This window comes from Hylobates moloch, unplaced genomic scaffold (genome assembly GCF_009828535.3).
Source record: "Hylobates moloch isolate HMO894 unplaced genomic scaffold, HMol_V3 SCAFFOLD_2, whole genome shotgun sequence".
Classification (NCBI taxonomy): Eukaryota; Metazoa; Chordata; class Mammalia; order Primates; family Hylobatidae; genus Hylobates; species Hylobates moloch.
Window position 1 is genome coordinate 149,478,199 of NW_026652277.1, and position 24,583 is coordinate 149,502,781.

At 38.7% G+C, this 24,583-nt stretch overlaps 1 protein-coding gene and 1 pseudogene across 1 annotated transcript in view; one reads left to right on the forward strand and one right to left on the reverse strand.

Annotated features, from left to right (window-relative positions):
• ENPP1 (ectonucleotide pyrophosphatase/phosphodiesterase 1) overlaps positions 1–24,583 on the forward strand; it is an 81,379-nt gene that overhangs the window by 11,790 nt on the left and 45,006 nt on the right. The gene's annotated exons all lie outside the window — the stretch shown is intronic.
• On the reverse strand, positions 5,934–8,332 carry LOC116472339 (volume-regulated anion channel subunit LRRC8B-like; annotated as a pseudogene).

Below are 24,583 nucleotides of genomic sequence, written 5' to 3' on the forward strand. Positions count from 1 at the left end.
GGTTTGGAGTGACTGGCCATAGTTTAAGAAATTACTACTTTTAGAATTTTGGTGTGGTTTTAAAGAAGAATGCCCGTAATCATCTGAAAAGGCATCTTAGGGTTGTTAGTAACTTTTAGAAGTATAATGGGATCCTGATAAGAAAAATTTTGTGAATATATTTACAAATATTTAGAAAATAGGTGTACATTCAGTAATATTTTCAGTAATATTTTTCAGTAATATTTTTAAGAACTAGGGGATGTGAGGGCGATCTGGCTGCGACATCTATCACCCCATTGATCACCAGGGCTGATTTGGCTGTCTGGCTGGCTAGGCGGGTGTCCCCTTCCTCCCTCACTACTCCACGTGTGTCCCTCCCGAAGATGTGTGCTCGGTTGAAGAAGATGACCATTTCCCATAGACGAGAACCAGTCGTTGGTCAAGGGTCTATGAGTAGGTCCACTCCCCTGCTAGAACCTCCAAACAAACTCTCAAGAACTAGGGAGAGGAGAGTGAAAATTAACCTAGTTACAATGATTGTATCCTTACATTCTTTTATAAATTTCAAAATACTTCTACATCTCCTACCTCCTTAGTCCAAACCACAGCTCTGCTGTTATCCGTCCCCATGTTAGAGATGAAAAAATCATGGCTCAGAGAAAGTTTGGAGACTTTCCAAGATCACAAAATTAATAATTCTGTTAATCTCATCTCTGTAGTTTATTGGTGAATAGTTTTGGAGTCAGACAAAATCAGGTTTAAATCCTGGTACTATTACTAGCTGTTTGAATATAGACAAAAAAGTTTCCTAAATAGTACCACAACTGTAGCATAGAGACAAAATCATATTAGAGTGTGTTAGGAGAAGTAAATTACATAATGTGTACAAAATGGTGCATAATATGCCCTGAGTAAGTGGTTTTTTCTTGTTATTGTTGATAAGCTTCAATGTGACTGAGAATTTTTTATTTTTCCTTACTCAGAAGGCACTTTACATCCTTACTACCCAAAGTGTGGTCTGCAGACTGACATATCAGCATTATCATCTTAGAATTTGTAAGAAATGCAGAATCTTGGGCCCCACCCCAGACCTACCAAACCAAGATCTGCATTTTCATAGATCCTCAGAGGTTTGTCTGAACAATGAAGTTTGAGTATCAGCACTCCATAAGGCTATGAGACAGCACAGAAGGCACCACATCTGGAATTTCCGTAGCTGGGAATTCTAATTAACCCTCGCTCTGCCACTGACTTCATACATGATGTTGTGATTAGAAGCCTAAAACAAAATGAAAAAACTCAGTGGGCCTCCATGACCTCAACTGTGGTTGCATTAGGTTGAATTGGTGCTACTGCTGGTTGCATTTGGCCCCTTTCCTTCCATGAACCTCAGCGGCACATGGATACAAGTAGCCCCATTGCTCTTGCACATATAGAACACGGCATAGTCTCCTCCCTTTGCATATGCCGTATCTGTCTTTCAGGAACCTGCCTGTGCTCTCGTGTGTTGCTTATAATTTAATTGCCTTCTTTTACTCTGCACTGGCTTGTCCTTTAATTACTCTTTATTGCCCTTAGCTTTGCCAATCTTCTGTCTTTGCTGTTACCTGATAACATTCAGATGTCTTTCCAATTCAGCCATCCATCTATCAAAATATCATGTAGATGGTGCTTTCCATCGCACGATCAATGGAACTCTCCAATTCCAAGTTTCCACTGCAGTCCCCTCTCAACAATCAACAGTATACTTGACACAAAACCAAAACAAAGGAATCTTATACCAACGCTTTTTCAGGTGATGTAAAATCAGGTTAAATGTCCTTGGCCCAGAGTTTATTCCATAATACTTCATCATCCAAACACACTAGCTTCCTATAAACTGCCACCCAGCACCATTTCGATTAGAATCTCTGGGATAGTAGGAAACAGGTGAATGAAATATTCATGTGGGAACAGTGTGGTTTAGGAGCGTTATGAATAGACTCTGTTGGTCTTATCTACTTTTGGATTAGTCGGGGAAATAAGCAGGAAACAACTCTGCTTGGACACGATTTATTTGAATACCTTACTAATCAGCACAAAGGAGGTAAATGTGAAGAATATTGACACATATAAGTATTTATACATTTGTTATCTCTTAGAAACTTTCAAAGAAAAGAATATTGAGTATTATGGAATGATTCAAGCAAAGATCTTCAGAGAGAAGGATCATGTAAAGGGTCTAAACTTGAATCACAAGAATCATTTGCTATGTGACCTTTGAACAATTACTTTTTTTCTTTGACTTTTGGTTTCCTTAACCGTAATATGAGGAGTTGGATTAGAAGGGTTCCTTCTAGTTCCAAAATATTTGTTTTGAGAGCTTATAATATTTTCCCCCTTGTTATAAAGATACTTTCTATTGCAAAAAATTCAGAAAATATAAAAAAGTATAAAGAAGAAAATGAAAATTGCTTTTGGGTTTTTTACCCTCCAGGACTTTTCTATGTGTACATATCACTTTTTTAAACAAAACAAAGATGAGATCACTTTGTGCATATTATTCTGTTGCCTTTTTTCATTTATATTCCATTATGAAAGTTTACCATTAATAGACAGCTTTCTAATGTACTTTTCATAAGTAGGATTTTGAGAGTTTTATTTTAGTATCCTCAATTCAATAGGTAATCTTTGAAACTATTTCTATGCATACTTTAGACATTCTCAGTCCCCAAGAATTTCCAGCTTTTTGGTACGTGTTTGTTTTCTGTTTTATTCATTCCTCAGCTCCATCTCTATTGCATATGTCTCTTTCTCATGGTTAAATTACTAGTTTTTCTAAAATAATAACTTCTCTGTATTATGTTTCTGCTCAGAATTTTTCTGGGACTGCCACAGCACACAATGAGAAAATACATACTCCTAAGCCGAGACTAGTTTTTATTTCCCACACTGGGGGTAACAGGAGACGTTAATCACTGTAGGGCTCACCATGAATAGTTTCATCCATTCGTAGCAGTGCTGAAAGTCTGTGACATATGTGTTCAGTCATTTATGAGTTAATATTTGTCAACCACTTAGAGTAGACCCTTGCTGGTAGTAAGTGCTATGTGTGTTTGTTAAATACATGCATACCTATTTGTGTTTACTATTTGTCCGGCCCTATGCTGAAGACTTATCTCCTTTAATGGGTACAGTTCTTTGAGGTAGGAGGGAGCAAATCTATTGGCTTGGGAGTGTCTGGCCTAGCTCCCATACCTCAGTGGGACTCAGTATCCTATATGTTGTATAGTACATGCAATATTATGTGCATACTTTGTATTTAGGAGTTTGTAGGGCTCAGATATGTTTCAGTCAACTGCTGTTGTGATGGCACTTTGCCCATTTAGAGAGTCAAAAAAGACTGAAGATGCATATCTCTCTTCAGCATTCCACACCTCTGAAGCACGCTTTCTGTGACATTCAGCTCAGCCTTGTACTGTTCTCCAAATACACTTTGTACAGATTATATCAGTTTTCTACCCCATAGTGATTTTTTTAACCTCTCCTTTTCTCACCCAACATCAGGCACCCACCAAGAGCCAACTCAATGTGTCCTCTCAAATGAAACATTCTTTAGATGCTCTTTGGCCCCATCTCCCTGTCCCAGAACCACTCAATTGCTACTGAATCCTGTTGAGGCCATAGAGCTTAATGAGTAAGGGCCAGACCCTGGAGCCAGATTGCTGGAGTGTAAATCGCATCTCTGCCAATAATTGCTTTGGGTGTTTGGGCAGGTCCCTTCTCTGTGTCGTAGCTTCCTTGCCTATTAAATGGGGATAATAATAGTACCTCATAGGTTTGTTTTGAGGGTTAGATGGATTCATATTTATAAACTAATGAGAAGAGTGCCTGATAGTAGATGCTCAATCAGGGTTCAATATTGTTATTGCTATGGTTTGTAACTATTTAACAAATATGTAGAGTTTCTACTGTGTGGGCAGTCTGGTGCAAGAGGCTGGGGGCTAAATGGTCAAAGGGAAAGTTTACTTACTGTCTGTTTTTTGGGTTTTATCTGAGGGGACCAGATATTTATCAAAGTATTACACAAGAATATCTCAAGTTGGAGCTGAAATAAGTGCAGCCCAGAAGCTGTGTACGGGTTAGAGAGGGAATAGTGAGGGGGAATTAGCCTTCTCCAGGATGTCTGAGAAGGCATTTCTTAGGAAGTGACAGGCAAGCAGAAGAGGATTATGAGAAAAGGCAGCAGCGAAAAGGCCCTGGGAGTGGAGATGACATGGCACATCCCAGAGCTTGGAGGAGGCCAGGATGGCTGGTGTGCAGCACCGAGTGGAGTGTAATGGGGATGAGGTGGGAAATGTTTCCAGAGCCATCTCCAGGCAGGATTTTTGTTGTTGTTTTTGTTATTGTTGGTTTTTTTTTTTTTTTTTTTTTGAGACGGAGTCTGGCTCTGTCACCTAGGCTGTAGTGCAGTGGCGCCATCTTGGCTCACTGCAACCTCTGCCTCCCAGGTTCAAGTGATTCTCCTGCCTCAGCCTCCCGAGTAGCTGGGATTACAGGCACCCGCCACCACGCCCAGCTAATTTTTTGTAGTTTTAGTAGAGACGGGGTTTCACTGTGTTGGCCAGGCTGGTCTCGAACTCCTGACTTCATGATTCACCCACCTCGGCCTCCCAGAGTGCTGGGATTACAAGTGTGAGCCACCGCGCCCAGCCGGTTTGTGTTTTAAGAGCAATTGGAGGCCAGGCGCAGTGGCTCACGCCTGTAATCCCAGCACTTTGGGAGGCTGAGGCGGGCAGATTACTTGAGCCAAGAGTTCAAGACCAGCCTGGGCAACATGGTGAAACCCCATGTCTACCAAAAATACAAAAATTAGCCTGTTGTGGTGGCACACACACAATCCCAGCTACTCGGGAGGCTGAGGCACCAGAATTGCTTGAACCCGGGAGGTGGAGGTTGCAGTGAGCCGAGATGGCGCCACTGCACTCCAGCCTGGGTGACAGAGCAAGACTGTGTCTCAAAAAAAAAAAAAAAAAAAAAAAAGCAATTGAAGGCAATTGTAAATCACTGAAATATTTTTCTGTTTGGTTTCTTTGTTATTTTTGTTCTTAATGACAAGGTCTGATTTACTTTTGGAAAAGTCATTTTATAATAGCTTTAGTGGCACAAACAAATCAATGGGAGCCTGAAAACTATAATAGCTTTAGTGGCACTAACAAATCAAAGGGAGCCTGAAAAAAAAAGAGCACACTGTCTTTTTTTTGTTTTGTTTTCTTAATTGACCACTTCGTAAATTTTTTTTTTCCTGCTAGATTTTGAGTTCGTAGATGTGTTCACTCCAAGATGATAACCACTAGCTACATGTGGCTATTTAAATTAAAATTTCATTTAATTAAACTTTAATGAAGCAAAAAGTTTATTTCCTCAATCACACTTGCCACATCCGTAGTGCTGTGCAATGACACATGGCTAGTCACTTTCATATTGACAATACAGATCTGTGGAACATTTTTAGCATCTTAAAAACTTCTCGCGGATAGCATGTAAAAATTGTGATATTATAGTTTTTAAAAAATACCTTGATAGTTCTCCAATTAACAATGATGAAAATGTACATAGTACTTGTTCAAGAAACATTTACTAGAAGACAAATTAGAAGGGTTAAGATATCAATGTTCTTATAAATATTATTTTAAGATTCCTTATCCAAATCATTATTGAATATGATTAAGTTGATTTCAGCCTAAATATATACATGAAGAGGTGACACATTTCTAAAATTGTGTTCCCTTTCTAATTATAAGCTCATATATTAATTACTAATTTTTTTCATAATAGTCATCCATTTTTCATCTTTATTAACTTAGAAAATTTTACTTCTTATTTAAAGCCCTGGAGCATACTTTTAAAAATGATTTTGAAGCATGGGTCTCTTCATTAGGTCAACATTTGTCTAAGTACATCTATAAATATTATGTTACAGGAAGAGGAAGGGTATTGAGCAAATTCTCTTCAACAATCAGACAGCTCTGTTTTAGGGACTGATATCCTTCCAGTTCAGGAGGAAGTGTTTCCAGCTAATTTCCAATGAGCTCCAGATGAGTAAGCTTTGACAGTTCACCCACATGAGGGGACAAATTCATCAAGCTACTTTTCCCCAGAGGTAAACATTGCAGCTTTTTGCACTGAAACAGCCCATCTGGTAGCATCTCACTATTGTTGTTGGTCACAGCACAGTACTGCAAATTACTCAGATACTGGATTTCTTCTGGAATGAAGGTCAAGTGGTTATAGCTTAGATTCAAATAATGTAGTTTGCTGCATAGGAAAAGCTGCAAGGGCAGATTCTCAATATTAATAAGTCCCCAAAAGAGCTGCTCTAGGTTAGATAATGACCCAGTTTATCCAGGAATATAAGTAATGTTATTGTGCCATAACTTCAAGCAGGAAAGATTCTGAAGATGCTGACAGCTAATGATCTCTTTCACAGTTTTAAGGTTATTTTCTTTTAGGTCTAACTCATGCAAATTATTCAGGCTGAAAATGGAGTATGGAATGCATTCCAGGTCACAGCTAATCAGTTCTAGGCTTTTCTTATTGACCATCGTTTTCAAGTTGTTCAGCACAGCCAGTTTGCTTCCCTCATTATCAAGGGACAATTCTGCAGTGAAGGCAAGAGGTCTGCAATGACTTGTGGGATCTGGGAGAGAGTGCTCTTCAAGTAGAGGGTCCTTGGATTTTTTAAGTCCTGAAAGCCTTCTAACTGCACAGTACTGAACTGTTCAGGGAGAACACAGCCTCCCTGTGTGGGACAGAAAAGGTTCCCACACAGGGGAAAGATAAGGTTCCTTCAGATTCTTCAGGTGAAATACCCAGCATGGGATTTTTCCCATTTCAGGATGCTTCAGGCAGAGGATTTTAAAATTCTGCTCCAAAAGGCCAGTGCAGGATGGTCTACTACCAGAGATGAATGGTCCACATGAAGATCCTTGAGGTTGACCAGCTGTGAGACGGCAGAGGACAGCTTCACCTCTGGGATCTGCTCCAGGCTTAGGAACTCCATTTCAGTGAACTCAAAAGACATTTGTCTGGAAGACCGTTGAGCATAAAAAGATGCAGTTCTATCTTGTCTTGGACATTTTCCACAAGCTAACGTTTCAGTTTCTCAACTGTCCATTTGTTACTGAGGTTGATCTGTTTCAGTTTGTTCTCACTGACCTCTGATAGGAATATGGAGAAACGTCTGGAATAAAAAGGATCATACTGATTAGCCAGATGAAGGATGAAGGCAAAGTCGTTCTTGACATCAGGGATGTCACTATAGTTGCTTTTTTCTCTTAACACTTCAAAGGAATATTGCTTCAGGGATCTCCTCAGCATCTACCACAGCCTGTAGGAGGAGGTCAGACTGTAGAGTATATCCAAAATGGCATAAAATGAAGCCAGAAGCTTCAAGATTTCTGCGAAGGAATAGACACACTGGTAGGCTTATATCCTGTAAAAGCCTACATGTCAACTGAACAGTCAATTTAAAGAGTGATGCAAGTTAAAAAATATGGAACATAAGTTATGATGAGCACAAAATGACTTTGACTATTATCTGCTTCAGATACACACTATAAATGATGCCCTTCTGCTCCACGTGCATGCGGAATCTTCTCACTTTTTCAAACATGGCTGTGGCCTGTTGCCCCTCCTTCTTGTCCAGGCCACTGGAAGTTGGGCTTTCTATACCAGCTGACTCCAAACCGGGCTGCAGGTGGGGCAGTGACTGCTTTCTGGAATCTATGTCAGTTGAACACCCTGAGGACGAAAGCAAAATCTTGGACTCGGAGAGTTTCAGAGGCCTCACTGACTGCTCGGCCACTGTTTCTGACAGGGTGCAGGTGGTCCATGGAGAATCGAAGCACTTACAAAGGATGGCCACAAAATGCTCAAGCTTGGAGCTGGTACCTGGGGTAGTGAAGCCATAAGTTGCTGCAGGCTGCAAAGAAGAGTGTGTGCAAGAGCACCAGGTAGGGGAAGAACTTTGCAAACCAATGGAGCTGTTTCTCGTAACAGACAGCATTGATGTAGGAGTACTGCTGTCAGTGGAGGTCGTTCTGGATTCCGAGTGGGAGCGGAAAATGGTGTCCTGGGATTAGAGGATGTTTTTATGCTGGCTTTCAGATGTTCCAAGGCATGGTGCAGTGATTGTCAAATTCCACTTTGTATGAAGACAGCACAGAACCCTGCTCTGTGTCAGCTGGAGAGCTCCAGCCAGCATGTCCACATGATCAGCATGATGTAATACCAGAAGACATCCTACCATGATTTTAAGATGTGATAAGGTGTCTGCTAGTAAACATTTTAGCTCGGTTAGTGTAATCATGACTTTCCCTTGTAGGAGGACAGAAATATAATGAAAAAATATTAAATAAATCAGAAATGCTTCAATTAGGTGATCTATACCTTTTGAAGTCTCTTAGACATACCATCTCTGTGTTTGTCTTCATTCCTATGAATGCTGGCCAACTGGAACCCTGCAATTAGTCTCAAATTGAAAAATTTCCTGTCTTTGGCCACAGGGTCAATGGTGGATGAGGCTAATGAGTGTGATATTGAAAACACGGCGTTTTCAGTACCTGTGGGCCATCCAGGTAGTGAGGTACAGTAGGCAGCTGGAAAAGAAGCCAGAGCCCTGTGTGACTCCAGCCCCGGGCCCCAGGCCCGCACATTCCCCTCCATTACCAATTTTAAATAAGTTGTCACTGTAATTGTGATTGAATAAATACTAGGCCTTTACAGAAATTAAGTGGTGGTTTATATCTCCCGTTTCCCGTCTGCAGGAAGAATTACTAGAAATCCTCTGTTTAGTTGTCTTTTTGTTTGTTTCTACTGAGCCCATCTTTCAAGGATAAACACAAGGTGCCCGAATGAGTATGTTTCAAAAATTATTTCAGAAAAAAACAGCAAATAAATTACAGAAACTTAACTGCACATTATGTCCTTTCCACCCTTTGTTTTTCGTCTCTGACCCACTATCTGCGTAGGCAAGATACTTACCTAGGCAGGAAAAGCTATGTTTTTTGGATAAGATTCATGAGGCTTTTCCTTGCAGTCCATCTGTTGGGTCCTCTGCCTGAGGGCAGAAAGAGCTGTTCTGCACCATTAATAAAACTGCTTTCCTCCCTTTCCTATCTTATGAGCTGAACTAAACTTTACAATTCTTTCCTAAAGTAATTTAATACTACTTTTATTTAACGACATGTCTTTCTCGATAGTTGCTGCAAAAGAGACCAACTATTTTCAGGATTGGGGGACAATTTTTCTTTTTTTTAAACCAACTGAAAAAAGATCTAATTAAAATATGTTTTTGCATCAAAGAGATTTGAAAATTAGAAAACAAGATAACCCTCAAAATGGGGAGTTCTTTGCCTATATTAAATTTAGTTTAGATTGTGCCTTGGGATGTCTGTCTATCTATCCATCCATCCATGTATTTATCTATCTTGGTCTGATTATTTACTTTTAGAGTCCAATTAGAAAAACAGAGCTCATACTCAGTAACTTAATCAAAAGAATTTAATATAGGAAACAAATACCAAAAGTGTTAGAAGAGCTAACGGTCAAACAGGGAGTGGTAGGACCCTTAGGCAACCCTGAGAAGAGTAACAGAAGGAAGCCGCTACCACCTGGAGAGCAGGAAGGGCAAAAGAAAAAGGTGATGAAACCAGAGCTTGGGAGCTAGGGCTTCGCTGTAGCAGCTGGGACCCTGGGCAGATGCAGCCACTGCAGGGGTCCCACCCGGAGCAGGGAGGACAAGGTAGATACATTCCGATTTCTCCTTTCCTCCCACCCTCCAGTGTTCTCTTTCCTGTTGGCCTCTCTTGATCTGATGCTTGGAGTCTGGGAGCCTGGGAAATGTAGTAGTCAAAGTTATTTCTCTGAGTTGGCAGATCAAAAGAAAAGGCAGTAACACAACTTGGGTTTCTTGGGAAACAGACAGTTAGATGGAAATGAGCATGCCTGGGATTTCATTAGAGTATGTTCTTGAGATCAGCACCTGTGGAAGGCAAGACAAGGAATTCGGGTCGTACAGAGGATTAATGTGAGCTGCAGTGCTCATTGGGTGTGATGCTCATTGGAGGCTGTGCACCTGTGGAAGGCAAGACAAGAAAGTAGGGCTGTGCAGAGGGTGAAGGTGAGCTGCAATGCTCGGTGGATGTGATGCTCATTGGAGGCTATGCCCACTCTACGGACCTTCTTAAACTAGTGTGAGACCCTCTGGAGTGGTCCAGGAGGGAGCAACCTGCCCCAGGAAGGAGGAGAGACTTTGGGCAAAGTGGCTATCTTTAGCTGAGACACTCCCTATAGGTGACCACTCCCAGCAGCTGGAAGAGTAGTGGTGCCTTTATCTCTGAAGGGGAGTCCAGGCACCTGACCACAGTGTCCATCACAGGCAGGGAAAGGATGTGAAAGCACTGTCTGCACATTGTTGATTTAAAAAAATAATACATTGATGAAATGTAAAAAGTGAAAGTTCAGTTTGCCTTTTTAACTTAATTCTGTTTATGATTTACATATTTCCATGTCCCAGGCTGTAGATCTACCTAAATTAAAATATGTATATTTTAAAAGATTTATTGATAAGAAAATGTTTACAAAATAGTATTACATGCAAAAAGATGAAACAAAAATTGTATATCGAATCATTTGTCAGTTATATACGTATATGGGTTTGAGTGTGTAAATGCATTTAAAACAATAATAAAAAAAAATAGGGCCAGGCTGGGTGGCTCACGCCTGTAATCCCAGCATGCTGGAAGGCCAAGGTGGGTGGATTGCTTGAGCTCAGGAGTTCAAGACCAGCCTTGGCAACATGATGAAACCACTGTCTCTACCAAAAATACAGAAAATTAGCTGGGCATGGTGGCATGTACCTGTAGTCCCAGCTACTCGAGAGGCTGAGATGGGAGGATCACTTGAGCCTGGGAGGTGGAGGTTGCAGTGAGCCAAGATCACGCCACTGCACTCCGGCCTGGGCAACAGTGTGACAGCCCATCTCTCAAAAAAAAAAAAAAAAAAAAAAAGAAAAAAAAAGTAAAGAAAATAGATCAAAAATTTTAAAAAATGAAATGGAATTTTTTTTGGTAGAATAATATGGATTCATGCCTGTTTCTCTTTTCTCTTTTTTCTTTTTCCTTTCAATAAACATACTGTTTGAGAATAGTTTTAGATTTATAGAAAAGCTGTGAAGCTTGTGCAGAGTTCCATATACTCCATGCCCAATTCCTCTGTCATTAACATCTTACATTAGTAAGGTCCATTTGTTACAGCTCATGAATCAACAGTGATACATGATTATTAACTGAAGTCCATACTTTATTCAGAATTACTTGTTTTTTCCCTAATGTCTTTTTTTGTTTTTTTGTTCCAGTACCCCATCCAGGAATACCACATTACACTGAGTTGTCAGGCCTCCTTAGGCTTTTCTTGGCGAAGCGTCTCAGACTTTCCTTGTTTTTGATGACCTTGACAGTTTTAAAGAGTATGAGTCATGTATTTTGTGGAATGTCCTTCAACTGGGATATGTCTGATGTTTTTCTCATGATTATACTTGACTGACGTATTTTTGGGAAGCACATGACAGATGGTAAAGTGCCATTCTTAACACATCATTTCAAGAGTTCCTGCTATTAATGCTATTAATAGGTCTTGTCATTGATGATGTTAACCTTGACTACCTGGCTGAAGTAGTCTCTTTCAGGTTTCTTTGCCATAAAGATACTCTTTTTTTGTCCCTTTCCATACTGTACCTTTGGTAGAGAGTTACATTCCACCTCCCTGATGGTGGAGTATCTGCATAAATTATTTGGAATTCTTCTGAATTGGAAATTTGTTCTCCCCCTTATATTTATTTATTCAGTCTTTTTCAGTATGGAGTCATTAATGTCTATTTTATACTTTGAATTATAACCCAGTACTCTGTTTTTCATGTTTTGCTTAACTTGTTCCAGCCATGGCCACTTGGCAGTTAATTTCTGTGACCCTTTGACGTGTGTATGTTTGTAAATGTTTAGCACTTCCTTACTTTCTGGCCCTACAGGATGTTCCAGGCTTTTAGGTTCTCTTGACTTGTTTTTTTTTTTTTCCTTACAGATTTCTTGATATTATATAATGTAAAACTAGTGTGTATAATCAAAAGTCAGTTTCTCCACCCTGCAAATTAGGAGTGGGCTTACATAAACCTTTGTGCCTGAACTCTGCATTTCCCAAAGGTGGGCATCACACCACCCATGCCTCCATTGCTCTATATGTGTGGATTAGTTTTCAGACATCTCCCTTTCTCCAATGAAGTGATGAATAACCAGGTTATTACCTCAGAATGAAGCTGGCCAGATGTGCACTTTACCTTGGGAATGATTTAGGCATAAGATCTGGGAGAAGGAGAAAGGCAAGCATGCTCCCTCATGTGGGCAGGGAGCCATCTTGGTTTGTGTGATCAACCTGATAAATTCATCTCTGTTCAGCACCTGGTCATCAGCTCTGTAAACTCAAAAATCTCTCATAGTTTTTGGTGTGTCAGGAGTCCACGAAAGGCTTTACTGGACCTTTGTGAATCAGGGTCTGTCATGCAGCTGCAGTTAGATGGTGACTTACAGTTGGAACAGCAAGGGCTGGGGCATTTAGGGGCTGGCCAGGCATCTTTCTCTCTCTTCATTCAGTCTTAGGGCCTCCCCAGGTGGCACGGAATGGTTGGGATTCCTCGCAGCATGGTGACCTCTGTGTAAGGGTAACTGCTTACATGGAGGCTGAAGGCTTTAAGAGCAAGTATTCCAGTGATGGATCTACATAAGTTTAAAATAATTGGATAGGATTTTATGTTGTTTGGATTTACCAAATTTTATTATATTTGCTCCATTATTTATAAACAGAAATTTAGGTTATTTGCAAGTTTTTGCAATTCCAAACACTGCTACAATAAATATCTCTGTGTGCATATCTTTGTATGCTTTTGTGAATATTTCTAGCAGATAATAGGAATGGAATTGCAAGAGTGGTAAATATGTACACTTTGAATTTAGGTAGATTCATCGAAATGACCTTTTAGAAAGGAACTTAACACTTTGTGAAGACAGTGTCAAAAGAGTATTTCTCCTCAGGTGCTTGTCAGTGCTTGTGATTATCAATCTTTTTAATGTTTGTTCATTTTGTTGGGTAGAAAAGGGACTCATTGATTTGTAGTTCTTTGATTTTTTTAATGAAAGTGAATGTTTTATATTTTTATTAGCTATTTTCTTTAAATAGTTGGTTTATTACTTTTGGTATTTTTAAAAATTGGGTTTTTTTTTCTACTTGATTTTTATACCCTATTATCTATTGTCATATATCAAAAATGTCTTATCCTAGTTCCCCATCCCAATGTGGTGGATTTTTTTTTTTTTTTTGGCTTTACAGGAATTTTCAATTTTTATAAACTCAAATGTATCAACTTTTCCATTATAATTTTTGGATTTTGTGTCATACTTGTAAAGCAAAATTGTAAAAATATTTGCTCATCTTTTCTTCTGGTGATTTTATTTTATACCTTTAAACATTTGCTCCATTTGCCATTTTATTTTGTTGTCAAGCAAGAGATAGAAAGTTTATTTACTAAGCACTTTCCTCAAGATCTTTTTTCTCAATAGATTGCCTTTCTTAAGATGCTGAAGTAAGTCAGTAAAATAGATAAAGAAAGGCCACAAAAACAGCATTTTGCTACAGTGATAGTCCTACTGAAGACAGGAGACAGTTAAAACCATCAGACCAAGAACAGAGGAGTGGATGTTTAATAATTCTGTGATTACTTTTGGGGGTTAACTATTTGCGGATCTAAATAGAAGTTCCAGTGGCTGGAGTCTGCATCTGAGGAGGGACTCTTTAGCCTTTTAAAGAGTGATTCTGCTGTGCAGTTGGGGTGTTTTCTGTCACTGTCTTTATTGATGAAATGCTTGTGTCTCAAGATTCAATGACGGTCTACAAGTCATAGAGTGAAGATGAACATCAAAGCTCAACGAAACCATTACTTTATACTATGAGATGGATGTTTTATTCTTTGACCTTTAACTTCAGAGAGAAATGACCTGTGAAAGCACCTGGTGAGATCTTAGTAAAGAAGTGATTTGCCCACTGAGGCAGAAGTTATAGGTGCTGGTTATCTTTTTCTTCGAAAATGTTTGATACTTATTGAAACAAAAATGAAAGAGCATAATAGGAGAGGAGAATAATTGCCCTAGAAATATCAGCTGTCTGGAGGGCTTGCAGAAACCCAGGAAAGGTTTCAAATATAAAGGGCCTGCTGCAGGTGAGTTTCTGACCCCTTTTCTGCTTTGCCTGGGGAAGTGAGGCTCCTGGGCTGGTGTTTCAGGAGCTTCTGAAGACAAGCTTCTCATTCTAATAGCCTGTGTTCAACCAAGAATCTTATGCATGTACATATTTGAGGTAATAGTCGTTTTGTTTTTTTTTTCTGAGATGGAGTCTCGCTCTATCGCCCACGCTGGAGTGCAGTGGCGTGATCTCAGCCCACTGCAACCTCCGCCTCCTGGGTTCAAACAGTTCTCCTGCCGTAGGCCCCTGAGTTGCTAGGATTACAGGCGTGTGCCACTACGCCCAGCTAATTTTTTTTTTGTATTTTTAGTAGAGACGGGGTTTCATCATATTGGCCAGGCTGGTCTCGAACTCCTGACTTCGTGATCTGCCTGCCTTGGCCTCCCAAAGAGCTGGGATTACAGGCGTGAGCCACCGCGCCCAGCCGAGGTAATAGTCTTTAAGAGAAGAGGGTACAGGATATAGGGTCAGTGGTTATTCAGATAAAGGTATGATTCGTTTCCAGAGAGAAGTAAATTTGTAGACATTTTACATTTATTAGGTACTATAGAAAATATTTAGTCCAACTCTTTATTTTTATTGATAAAGGGACATAAATAATGTAACTTTCTCAAGATCACAAAGCTCCAAAAGTAATACATGTCTTAATTCAGATATGAAACCATTGAGAGTTACTGGTCTCTTTGTGATTATGGTCACAATTTCACCAAACTTATATTTTTAATTGAATATGGCTGGAATTTTAATGTGTAATTTACTTACAGTTTAACTGGTAAAATATGAATCATTCCTGCTTTCTTAAGCCAGTCTTTTAATTTGATACTTCATTTTAACCTTTCCTTCTAAAAAAATTATTTTGTCAATTGTCATTACCAGCTCCCATGAGTTACTGATAGAAGTTTTCTTTGAGTCTGTTTTTCAAATGCTTATTTATCAGGATAATTAATTAAAAAGAGAAATGATGTAATGATTATTTGCTTAAATATCAGAGGTACTAAAATACCTTTTTCTGGATTACTACTTTTAGTTTAGAGAAGAATCTGATAGTTTTATTTGCCCAAGATACTAGTGCAACCAAGTCTATACTATGTTTATCTAAAATAATTGTTTATTTTTATTTTTATTATTTTTTTCTTCAACTTCTATTTTAAATTCAGGGGTACATGTGCAGAATGCGCAGGTTTGTTTCATAGGTGAACATGTGCCATAGTGGTTTGCCGTACAGATCATCCCATCACCCAGGTATTAAGCCCAGCATCCATTAGCTGTTCTTCCTGATGCTTACCCTACCTGCACCCCTGACAGGCCCAGTGTATGTTGTTCCCCCCTCATGTGTCCATGTGTTCTCATCATTTAAAATAATTGTTTTGAGCTGCATTTTCTATTACCAGTGACTGCTAACATTATGTTAGATTTAGGGGATGTGTTCTCTTTCATGTACATCATATCATACTTGAAAGTTAAAAAATATACTTGTGATTATCTTAATTTTTCATTTAAAGAAAGGTTAAAGGCCCAGATCCCCTAAGTGACATATGGGGACCACTTAAGGATTTCCATTTCGTGTCGTAATTGTAAAACTTCTCAAACTTCTCTGACTTTATTTCTCTTGTCTTCTGTTTTTTTAAAAGAAAGATGTGACAGAAAGCACAAAAGATCCCCAAAAAGAGTGTGTGGTTTTTTTTTTTTTTTTTTTTGAGATGGAGTTTTGTTCTTGCTGCCCAGGCTGGAGTGCAATGGCGTGATCTCAGCTTACTGCAACCTCCGCCTCCTGGGTTCAAGCGATTCTCCTGCCTCAGCCTCCCTAGTAGCTGGGATTACAGGCACCTGCCGCCATACCTGGCTAATTTTTTGTATTTTTAGTAGAGACAGGGTTTCACCATGTTGGTCAGGCTGGTCTTGAACTCCTGACCTCAGGTGATCTGCCCGCCTCAGCCTCCCAAAATGCTGGGATTACAGGTGTGAGCCACCACGCCGAGCCGTGTGTGTGTGTGTGTGTGTGGTGTGTGTGTGTGTGTTTTAATGAATACTGTTCTCTTTATTCACAATTAGCATCCACTTAGACAAAATCTTATTGTTCTCTTTATTCACAATTAGAATCCACTTAGATAAAATCTATTAAACTCAGCCTGCTACTGATTTCCCCCACTTACCAAATAATAAAAGAAGTTGGTGTTTTTTTAAATGCATGAGATTCATGACGCTGACACAAATTAGAAGCAAGTACTGTTTGACATGATGGCATACGTCCAGCAATTTCATTAATCATTATTGTAAAAAAAAGGGTTGATGGTGGATTCTTGGAAAGTCAAACAAAATTGTTGTGATAAGTCTTTGAAGCATGTTTTTGTGGACTCTTGTCTTAACATTACTCATTTTAAAGCCAATATCCTTCCTTTTATGTGTGGAAAGTGCAGTACTGGCATCCATAGGGCAGAGATTCTTTTTATCCATAGAAGCAGGAATTCCTTTTTAGGGAAAGTGCTTGTGATCTTAACTTGCTTAGAGCTCATGCAGAGAGGTCCTAGACGTGCTTTAGCAGCTGGGCTTGAGCAGGTAGTGACAAGGACTACCTTATGTGTGGATCTGTGCAGAGGCAAAGGAAACCAGTAGGGTTCCCCTCTGTTACGTTGCCATTAGCCTACTGATTGCTTCTTGTCAATCTTTACAAGCAGTGGTTTGGTAATAAATGACCTTGTCCACCAAGAACAAGAGTGACTTTTCTAGCTTATTTGGGGTTCCTGTTGTCATTGTGTGTGTGTGTGTGTGTGTATGTGTAGTTTAATAAATTACTTTAAAGTTTATAAAGGCCAGACACGGTGGCTCATGCCTGTAATCCCAGCACTTTGGGAGGCCAAGGCGGGCAGATCGCCTGAGGTCAGGAGTTTGAGACCATCCTGGCCAACATGGTGAAACCCCATCTCTACTAAAAATACAAAACTTAGCCAGGTGTGGTGGCGCATGCCTGTAGTCCCAGCCACTCAGGAGGCTGAAGCAGGAGAATCGTTTGCACCTGGGAGGTGGAGGTTGCAGTGAGCTGTCATCACTGTACTCCAGCCTGGGTGACAGTGTGAGACTCTGTCTCAAAAAAAAAAAAAAAAAAAAAAAAACAAAAAAAAAAACAACCAAACAAACAAAAGTTTATAAAATAACTCTTCCATTACTTCTTTACTACTTCCCCTTCCTTCTATCATTGTCATTTTCAACCTATGCCAGCTGTAAGTTGATAGATATTCCTATAATGATTTCTGTGAATCTTGAGACCTGTTAATCAGATAATAAATATTACTATTCCCATAATTGCCAAGGCTGACATAATTATGAGGATGTAGGGCATTCTGCTCTAAGGCAATTATCATATTAGATGTTCCCAGGCATCACATAGGCAGGCATTAATATGTAATCTTTAGTGTCTTCTACCATGTCTCTTTTGCTCTTAAATCACTGAGTTAATTTTATTCATTTTATTTTTCATTTCTAGAAATTTTATTTTTTTTAGCTTTCTAGATCTTTTAAAAATAATATACTGTTTTCTGTTACTATTATCTATCTTACCTTATTTCTAATTTTGAACACTATTTGAAGAAATGACAATTCAAGAACTAGTGAAAGACACCAATCTTTAGATTCATGTAGCTTATTGAATCTTAAGTAGAATAGATAAAATAGATATATGTTGACAACAGAATAACATTGTAGAACACAAAGTTGAAAATAAAAAAGTTTAAAGGTATTGGAGAAAATAAGACAGATTCACTTCAAAAGGATGATAGTCTTGATGACTGGATTCTCAGTGGCGATGATTAAAGCATAAGGTAGTGTAATGATATCATCACTGTGCCAAAAGAAAATAATTGTCAAACTGGAATTTGCATATCCAGTAGAAATATCTTTCAAAAACAAGAATAAACCAAAGACATGTACAGACTAACAAATACTGAGAGAGTCTGCTATCAGGAAAAATCTAAAAGATGTACTTTAGGCTGATGATTCCAGATGAAAGCTGAGAAGAAAAAATGCATAAAGAAAGTGGTAAATATTTGGTAAGTTTAAATGAACTTATAAAACAATGATGCCTTAAGGGGTTTACAAGTTAGAATAATAGTAATATTAAAAGAAAAGTCTGAAAAGCTATAATCTAAGCATCCATATTAACAGTAAGAAAAAAAAAAGCGAAACCCAGAACATTAAGCCTAGATATGAAAAGAAAGAAAAATAAGAGTAAGACCAGACATTAATAAAGTAACAATAAGCATACAAAAGAGAAGATAAGATTACTCCTGGTTGGCCTCATTAAGCAAAAAACAGACAAAAAGAGGGCAGCAGTGAAAATCATATCATGAATGAAAAAGAACACAAATAGAGATGCTCCAGGCATTGAAAGTATAACAAAGGGTTATTATAAACAACTTTATAACAATATGTTTGAAAATGTAGGTGAAATGAAAAATTACAGGAAAAATACAACTTATCAAAATGACTCAAGAACAATTAGAAAATCTAATTCTGTAACCCATGAAGAGATTGAACCACAAATTAATAAACTTCTTACACAGATTTTTCTAGGCCCAGATACCTTCACCACTGAGTTCTTCAAAACCTCCAAGGAGAAACAAACTCTAATCTTACCATCCTTACAGCCTAGTTTATGAAGTTAGCATGACCTTTCACTTGAAGATCTTTTTACTGTTGTTGTCCTGGAATTTTACAATGATGTGAATCGGTATGAGCCTTCTTCTATGATTTATTATTTTGGATACTTGATATTAGGACTCTTTGATGTGAAGTTTTGTATAGGTCCTTTTGAATCCCATTGAATATACTTAATAAGATGTGTTTTTATTTCTATTTTTTTTTTCTCTTCCCCTCTCCCCTTTACCCTTCTGTGTTGATCTTAGACTTTTGTTTTAGGCTTACCTCAAGTGACTGGTGAATCGTGGTGATTCATTTATATTTAAGGATGAGAGATTAGGTAGATTTCATGGAGCTTTGAGTATTCAGGCAGAATTTGTTTACTGGAGTTTGCTTAAGGTAAATAGGCAGAGAAGGAGCTTACTATTATGCTGAGAACCCCTAAAATGCCAGAATGAGGAAGAGTTTACTCTGGGTCACTAATACCCACACTAGTCCTGTGGTTGTCCTGTGTACTGAATCCAAAAGTACATGGGTCCATTGGAGAAACTTTGGAAAGTAAATATAAACACAAGAAGATGACAAAATAACTTGTAAGCCCATCCATCATCTGTAGATTTATGTATAACCAAAAATTGGGACCATATTACCCATTCTGTTTTATAATCTGTTCTTTGTACCCAATAATGTGTCATTTTTCCATGTCAATTAAATATTCTTCTAAATCATCACTGTTAATGGCTGTATAACAGTTATATAAGTGGTCTATATTTGTTTAGCTATTTTGCTACTCTTGGGCATTATGTGTATGTCTATTTTTTCTTATACATAGTACTGTAATGTATATATTTACATCTACATATTTGTACATACTTTCTTAACCTTAGTATAAACTCCCAGAAGTACAAATAATATAGATGTTTTATGGCATTTGTTTTAGGATTTTTCACAGCTACTTGTACCCAAAATGCTTGGATCAGTCTAGGGCTGCAATATATTAAAAGTGCAGATAGATATGAATCTGTAGAAATCTCTAATATATTAATACAAATTCATGTTTATATGGATTCCCTTTTCAGTAGCATGGGCTGGAAGGCCACTGTATACCTATAACTAAAATGTCTAGTACCATCATTTCCTGCAAAATAATATGCTGTATTTCTTCTCAGATTCCTTGCTCCTGCATGGTCGTCAGCTACTGTTGAAAACAGATGACCGTAGAACTAAAACAAAAAAAGGAAATATGTTAATGCACTGGTTTATGGCATTTAAGAAAATAGGAACTAGGCTGTCCTACAGCTGACAAACATTGGTAAAGTTGTACTATCCCTTTGGAAGAATCTGTAGTGGACCCAGTCCTTTCAGTGACTGGATACTTCTAGTAGGAACTACCATTTATTCAGTAACCTGTGCCGTTGTCACCAATCTAGGCATGTTTTGTACATTCTGCCGAAGGCTCCTGCCAACTTTATGAGGTGGGTATTATCACCACTTCATAGATTTAAAAATGAGGCTTAGTGAGGATTTGAAAGATTCCCTACTTTCACAGCTGCTGGTTGTCTAGAAATCAGAAGAATGCAAGCCGCCTGAGACCACTGCAGTTGTTTTGTGCACAGGTGTCTCTCCCACACTAGGTCAGTGCTTGAGATGTAGTAGGGTCTCAAGAAATATTTGTTCAATGCTGAATAAATGAATTGAAAGGTGGGATTTGAACCAAAGTCATTTTGAACTTGAAGCTCTTTTTACCAGGCAGATGTCAATTTCTTCGTTTTCGTGTTTCACTGAGAGATTGTGAGATTTGTTCCTATGTGATGTGCTTGTTCAGTGCTGGATGTCTCTTTTCCTGATTTTCATGTGACTAGTTATGTAAACGGCTTCACACCAAGTTTCACTGCAGTTTGAGAGGATCTTCTTCAGATAAATCTAGTGTAACTAAAATGATACTGAGTGCATAAGAGACCAAGCATGCATGAACAACTGCTTGAGTGGACTTAGGAACTTTTTTTAGAAGAGATTCTAACTTCTGCTTTGAGCTTTTGTAATGCTCCAAAGTTCTTCAGGAATGTGTTGTCTTTGAGTCTTCCTTTGAATCTCTTGTAGAAGTTTCTTGGCACTGGATTTACTCAATAGGATCGAAACCCCATCCTCCAGCAAACAAAATCCCGTGAAGACTCCCAGCACCACGCTGGTCTGAATCCTTACGGTTCTTTTTCAGAAAGCACGCAACTTTGGTCAAAGATCAGAGGACCAATAGGCAATGTAGTCAGCTGAGACATTTCAAATGGCATTTTTATACCATCCGTCACATTGGAATACCACATCCAGCAATCTCCCATTTCCTAAACAAAATTTTGTGTGTATATTTTTTGTAGGTATCCTTTATGTAAAGCAGACACAATGTCACTTAACAAACTGACTTTGTCAGCTTAGATGAGGAAAATTAGGGGATTTATGGTTTCTCCCCATTTATGTTTAATTAAATCACAGCTTGCTGATGTTCAGCTTAATGATTATTTGTTGAATGTTTACTTTGTGCAAGGCACCATGCTAGACGTGGAAAACACAGGATTGAGTAAATAAATCCATGCCTCTCGGGAACTCACAGTCTAGTCAGAGACAGACAAATCTTATGGAGCATGGTAAGAGCTGTAGTAACTAGGGGTGAGGAAAGACCTAGAGAAACATGGTGCTAGCATCTCCTCGGTGAAGAGGGTCCAGCAAGTCCAAGGCCTTATTTCCCACCGGCCTCATAACATAGCCTTCCACAATGATCCCAAGAGATCATTCTGGGATTTGTAAATCCAGTCCTGTCACTTTCATATTTCAGTGCCTGAACACACTCCACTGACCGCCCCCAGGCTGCCTCAGGACCCTTTTGTTCCCCCCCTTTTCCCTCCAGTCCCTTCTCTTCCCACTCCTACCTGCCTCCTTTACACTCTGCCTGCCTATGTTCAAATCTTGCTGTGGATGCTTATCAACCCCCGGTCCTTGGCAAGTTACTAACCTCCATAGCTCACCTTCCTTAAACTGTGTTAATCATAATCTGTCTTGTGATGTTATATTGTGGATTAAATGATTTAATATAAAACTCTTAGAAAAGTGCCCGGCACATAGGAATTACTAGACAGCCATGATTGTTACTGTTATTTTCTCCTTCCCAGGCTGGTGGTGTCTTCCCTACCTCTGTGGCTTTGCATGAAGCACCATGGCGTATATATGGTCACCACTATGTCATTTCTTAGGTTGCTTCTAACTATGTCATATCTTTATTATCAGCCTATGGCATCATTCCAGAGTTGTTGTTGCCTTTATTAGATTTATAAACTCTGACATTAGGACTTCACCACAAATTAATTTTTTTTTTGTATTTCCCCACAGAATCTAAATACATTGCATCTTGCAGATACTCAAACCTTTGTTTACTGACCGAGGGAGAGGTCCCTTTTTCTCCAAATCTCTCTTTGTAAAGCCTTTTGAAACCCTTTTCTTCTTTTCTGCTCCACTGTGTTGTTAGTATGTTAGCATTTTTTACATGTTTCTACTGAAGTCCATTGCAATCATTCGTTCTAATGCTTCCCCCGGCCAACTTCCTTTGTTTCTCTGTAAGGGTAGGAGTTGTTTTCTTTGTATCTCTGGTCTTTAGTGCAGGGACTGCACATTGTGGACACTCATATTTCAATGAATGCCTGGTACAGAAAGAATAATACACATGATATTAATGCCATTGTATTTGAGGGAATCGGTGAGGGAAAAAAAATTTTTTTTTTAGTATTTCTTTTGACTCACTAAATGTCTAAGAACTAATGATTTAGTTAACTAAAGAAGCAGGAAACTCCAAATATTCCAAGAACTTTGCTTTTACTTTCTGTCTCCCAGTTTCTGGTTTTCTAAGATAAGATGTTTTTCTATGGTTTCTTAGAAAATATGAAAATTTGAAAAATACCTAAATTGTTATGGAGATTAGAATGGATGGTAGATTATGACATTGATGAGTTAAACTGCTTTGACAAGAAAATTCAAACTAAATTAGGTTTCACAGCTCTGAAAATTGTTGAAGGGGAATTTCCTACTAACAATCATTCTGATTAGGTGTTTTGTAACAGAGTAGTAGATATTCTAAATTTCGTCTTTTTTGGACGTGACCGTAAATGAGAAATGATCGTTTCTATTGTCATACTTTTGTTTCAGTTCTATGCTATGCCTCATCTTATAAAAGGTAAATCAAGAACTTTTTTTTGACAATGAAGAGGTGATTTTTAAAAGTCAGCATGTGTCTTCAGCTACTTAACAAGAGGATAAAGAGCTGTATATAAACCATGTGTATTTTAAACCAATGGTTACCATTTAAATGCTTGCTTACCACCTAGTCTTTCCATAGTAGTTTTCCTGTCCATCTAGTTCTTCTACTCAAATACCCATATCCAATTGGTCCTGCCCCTTTCAGCCATTCCACCCATGCCTTAATTCTCTTATCCCCTTTTGTGTTCTGCTTTCCCCACCTTTCCCTCTCCCAGGGCGTGTCATCTTTTTTTTTCCCCATTTTCCCACTTCCACTCCTAGAATTTCAGGCCATTCAAGTTTGTTATATTCCATGATTTCAGATTAAGCTGGGCTCCCAGAGCTTGAGGGTCTTTTTACTCTTCCCTTGTTGACAGTCTTTGTTGTCCCCACTGATTTGTTGCCATCTTTCACATGGGATGCCCTAAGCCCTCTCTATTCCTTCCACACTCCCACCCAGATGCTTCTTACTTGGTCGAGAAGATTGAAGAGGCTCATCATCAGCTGTTTCTAGCTTCCTTTTGCTATACCTTAGTTTGTTTTGTGTGTGTATGTATTTTGTGTGTGTGTGTGTGTGTATATATCTTCCTCTCAGCCTTCTGACATGCCTATCTCTGAGGCTAACCCCCTGAGAGTATTTTATTGTATAAGGAAAATATGACTTGTTCAACCAGCTTCCTTAAAATGAGCTTAGGTTCTTCCCAGTTTTTTTGTTTGTTTGTTTTATGAATACAGTTTTGAAATAAACACCCTTGGACAGCTATTTTGGCAACTTGTGAGAGTACAGTTAGTACTAGCTTTGCATGATTCTCTGACGTGCAACAATTTCAGTTACCACAGTTTAATTAAATAAAACCAGCTCCCAACAACATAGTTCTAATTTCATTTACCAAGATATATTAACTGTGAGTAATTCCATAAAGTACAAACTTTGCTGCTAGCTCATCAATCCACAAATCACTGTGCAAATAGCAAGTGCAAATTATGGTCAGTGACCAATTGCATCATTTCTTTCAAAATCTTTCAGTGGTTAGCCCATGGGCATCTTTTAGTCAGTTCATGCACGGACAGCAAAGCATGTAGTTGTGTTGTTGCTTTACCTCTCAGAAGTAAACCTGTATTACATTTTCAAAAAGTGGATAATTGAAAAAGTGAATGAACTGATAAAGAATGAAAGTAAAGAAAAGAAAAGAGGTAATAATGCTGGAAGTGAAATGGAAGTGAAAATAAATGGAGTCGTGGAAGAAACAGCTAGCCATGGGAATGCTAACACTGCCATGGTGCAATAGACTCCAGATATGAAGCCAGAGGAGTCTAGTGAAGCTGAATTTTTTGACACAAATGAGGAAAGTGGTTGTGAGAA